The sequence below is a fragment of the Myotis davidii genome, unplaced genomic scaffold (genome assembly GCF_000327345.1).
Source record: "Myotis davidii unplaced genomic scaffold, ASM32734v1 scaffold2258, whole genome shotgun sequence".
NCBI classification, from domain to species: Eukaryota; Metazoa; Chordata; class Mammalia; order Chiroptera; family Vespertilionidae; genus Myotis; species Myotis davidii.
Window position 1 is genome coordinate 7,535 of NW_006289499.1, and position 4,630 is coordinate 12,164.

General features: G+C 47.9%; 1 pseudogene; it reads left to right on the forward strand.

The window, feature by feature from the left end:
- The window catches only part of LOC102766067, a 6,367-nt pseudogene that overhangs the window by 495 nt on the left and 1,242 nt on the right, over positions 1–4,630 (forward strand).

A 4,630-nucleotide genomic window follows, 5' to 3' on the forward strand; every position in this document is an offset into this window, starting at 1 on the left:
TGTGCCTGTGCTTGTTGGTGCTTCCATGTGATGCTCAGTCCACCTTGTGTCTCTGTGTTTGCAGGTGTCCAGTGTGAGGTGCAGCTGGTGGAGTCTGGGGGAAGCTTGGTGCAGCCTGGGGGGTCTCTGAGACTCTCCTGTGCAGCCTCTGGATTCACCATCAGGAGCTACTGGATGCACTGGGTCCGCCAGGCTCCAGGGAAGGGGCTGGAGTGGGTCTCACGCATTAGTAGTGGTAGTGGTGGTACCACATACTACGCCAACTCTGTGAAGGGCTGCTTCACCACTCCAGAGACAACACCAAGAACTCGCTGTATCTGCAAATGAGCAGCCTGAGAGCCGAGGACACGGCCGTTTATTACTGTGCAAGAGACACAGTGAGGGGAAGTAAGTGTGAGCCCAGACACAAACCTCCTGAGGAGACAGCAGGACTGGGCTGCAGGGAGCGTCCGGGACACCAGGGGGCGCTCTGGACCCACAGCACAGAGAGCAGCCTCAGAAGCAGGTGCAGAGGAAGGTGTGGAGGGAAGGGCCTTCCTGTTGGGCACAGGGATTTCCTCTCAATCTCTTAGCTGCCTCCAGGGAGGGCTCTTCCTTCTCATGTTCTCACCGCAGACAACAGTGAAGAAGGGACATGTTTTTGCAAGTGATATGTGGGCAGGGAGTGGGGACTCTCCTTCACCAAGTCTCCTTATTTTCTATTCCTCTTCCTCCACAAGGAGACCCTCCTCAGTGCCCTCATCGTCCTGGTTCTGGTAAATTTTCTCACAAAGAGAGACCCTAGTGCAGCCCAGGCCCCTGTGTGCTGACCTCAGGCCCCTGTCCCCACGTTTCCCTCCGACAGGCCCACCTGGGCCACCACAGTGAGGATCATCCCCCAGGACCTCCCACCACAGCTCTTCGTCCTCCCTACCACTTGCTTCCCTCCTGGTCCTCCTTCACTCAGGTGAATGGGCAAACCCACCCCAATGTCTGGCTTCAATGATCACAAAACCTTTCGTCTGATTTGCTTTGTTTTCTCTGAGGGGGACCCTTGTGGCTACAGGTATGTCCCAGCAGAAGGCTCAGGGTAACCCCCACGTCAGCACCCTTAGCTCCCTCGTCCCCACCCCAACCATCTGCAAAGTCCTGTCATATAAGGACACCCACAGGTCCCAGCGATGAGAACCCAGATATTCCTGAGGTCAGGGTCCAGCCATCACAGTCCCCTGAGAGTCAGGGCCTCCAGGGCCCCTCAGGAACCTGGGTATGGGTTTTCTTCCTGAGAGCTTGGAGTTGTGTGTGTTTGAGATTGTGAGTGTGCATGTGTGTGTCCACATGTTAATCTCTTTGGAATTCAGCCATGACACCTGTTTGTCTGGGACACATGACACAGTAGTTTGGACCTCACCTGGAACCTGTGACTTAGGTTAATCTTCAAGCCAATGCGTTCTTTCCCGAAGGACTCCAGAGATGATGTGTGGCTATTTCAGGAAAGAGAGAGGCAAATGGAACTGGTGGACAATGAGGAAATCACAACACAATGAAGGAACAATCCTGGAAGTGTGTTTGCTCACCGTAGCTTTTCTGTTGTTGCACATGGTCCGTCCAGTGAGCAGGCTTCAGATCCTGGGGTCGCCCATCATGTACGGACACAGTGACAGCACTGCCAAGGGCCACTTGCAGACCCGAGTAGGCACTGGAGAGGGAGGACATGGTGCCTCTGAGATGAGCTGCTGATGAAGCAGGAAAGCCCAACATGACCTCCTGCTCCATGGTTAGAACCATGTCATGTGTCCACATGGACACAGACCCTGATGGTGAGAACAAGGCGGAGCCACCAAGGCTGCTTGGGTTTCTATGACATTAGGTCCATGCGCTCCAGTAACGGGTTGTTATCTGGATCATTTATGCATCCTATGTAATAAAAGAATATATGCAAATTAGCTGTCTCTCTGCAACAAAGATAGTGATGCCCACAGGTAATAGCAGGGAATATGCAAATTGCTATCACTTCTTGACAAAGATGAAGGTGTCCTGCCCCAACCTGCTGGCAGAGCGCCTCTGGGCATGCTTGGTCTGGCCACTGCTGCCGTGAGGGCAGAGGAGCAGAGACACAAGCCTTCACGGTGGCCCAGCACCCAGGAGCTCCAAGCCCGACAGCCGCAGCAGCACTGGGGCCACTGGGGCTGCAGCAGAGACACAAACACACAGGAAACCTATGGAAAGGGAGATAAACTTTCATAACTTTATCTCCCTTTCCACAAGATGAGAAAACTGACCCTGATTTATTTAGTGATATGGCCCACACCTTTCTACAAGCACAGGGTATGTTATGACCTCTCCCAGGAAGGTCTGGTCAGAATATTGTCTCCAGGGAATAACGCTACTGTGGCAAATCATCTGAGAGAGGAAACAAGCTTTTGTTGCATTTACTGTGAAGGTCAGAGAAAATGCCACCCCAACATATGCCATGTTGTTATTTTGATGATCTTGAGCTTGAAAAACAGCAAATGCAAGGAGAGGCTTTCACTGAAGTCTCCTGATCTGCCTAAGATCAGACCCCCCAAAAGGAGCTTAAATGTCATAGGTCCCCCCGATGGGAAAATTATCAGCCAGTGAAGACTGACCCTGGTCAGAGGACAGAAGACTAGAAGTTGACATCACACCCATACTTTGTTACAAACTATCTCCCCCCACCCCCATTCATCTTTCCTAAAAATAATTTACTCTCCTCTAAGAGGCCTATATCACCCTTCCCCTCTCCCAAGAAGAAGGTATTTAAATCTGGATTCTAAGCCACCTTGGGGAGTTATTCATTTTTCCCTGGGATCTCCCACATATACACGAGGTACACATGTCAATGACCTTTCGTTTTTCTCTTGGTAATCTGTCTTTCATTATAAGGGCCTCCGCTAAGAACTCAGAAGGGTAGAGGAAAACTAGTTTTCCTCCTCCATAATTCTACCTCAGGAAATCAAGTCCCAGGAAGAGCAGTGAGGTTGGCTCAAGTGGCAAGCAGTCCCAGCTGAGGGGAGGGAAGCTTCTAGGGAGAAATCAATGATATTGACATCAAAGTAGGACAGAGGACACACGCATGGTTGCTGGTGGGAGTTTAAAGTGGTTCAACATTTTTGGAGGATGATTTGGCAAAATCGATAGAAATGTTCAAGGTACATTCAAGAGTCTTCTTCTAGGAATCTCATCTGCTGAGATAAAGCACGACTGCATAAGCCCTGGTCAGAACCCAGGATGCTACTGCGGGCTCCCCTTCCATGAAAGGAAAACCTGCCTACAATCTGCATTTTTAGTAATTAGACTGAACATCTTCCAGATGACCTTCCGGACATCCTTCCAGACAAAGCCATAATGGGGGTTGGGGGACTGAGGCAGGGGCAGTTAGAGCCAATCAGGCAGGCAGGGGAGACTAGTTAGGGGGATCAGGCCAACAGGGGAGAACAGGTAGGGGGATCAGGCTGGCAGGCAGATGAGCTGTTAGGACCCTGCAGTCCTGAGGGTCCTGGATTGGAGAGGGTGCAGGCTGGGCTGAGGGACTGCCCCTCCCTTGCACAAATTTTGTGCACAGGGCCCCTAATAAGAAGATGAAAAATAGAAAATATGAACAAAATAATGGCAATACATACATGTCTCTCAACAACTGAATCTAAGAACCAAAATAAATGAACAAAGTATCTAATGACAATATTAACTGATGAATAAAATAGAACCAGAGGCAGGGAAACATGGAGCAGAATTATGAATCTCAGAGGGAAGAGGAAGGGGAGAGTGGAAAGGGATGAACCAAAGAACTCATATGCACATATGTATAACCTATAGACACAGATAGGATGGTGGGTGAAGGTGGGGATGCAGGAGGAATAGGGTGGTAGGTTGACATGGGGGTAAAAATAGGCACATCAGTAATACTCCCAACAGCAAAATTTTTAAAGGAATAAAATTAGAAAAGAAAGATCAAAATCACCTGAAATCAAGCAGAAGGAAGGAAAACTAAATATGAACGGAAATTAATGAAATCAACAGAGAGAAATGATAGACAACAACCAATGATGCCAACAGCTGAATATTTGAAAAGATCAATAAAACTAACCCAATGAAAATAAGGCTGGCAAAGAGACAAATGACCAATATCAGAAATTAATTGGGAGATATAAACACGTTCCCCAATGCATTCTTATGAGACTGGCATTCTTCGTGTACTCAGTACAAATAGTAAACTACTGACCAAAATCTCTTATTAACATATTTACTAAAATCCTCAACAGAATATTAGCCAATCCTACCATCAATATAAGAACCCTACCAGCTATATAATAGTGATGAATGAACTTTAATAAGATAAATACATTTGCCCCATCGAATATTCCACCAAGTAACTTTAATGACAAGCTTAGCAAGAGAAGATCTTTCCGAATCCTGTGCCTGATGGGAGAATATGTGCATTACACATTAACGACGTTGTCCCTTCCTGTGAGAAAATGTATGCTAGGAATTCTCCAACTTCCCTCACTGTGAACCCCAACATCACTGATACCACTAGACTGAGAAATCAGGTCACTTAACAGGCTTCCATAGCATTTAAAATATGAGAGATTTTCAACAATGCACATGCACAATCACTGCTTTTATTTCT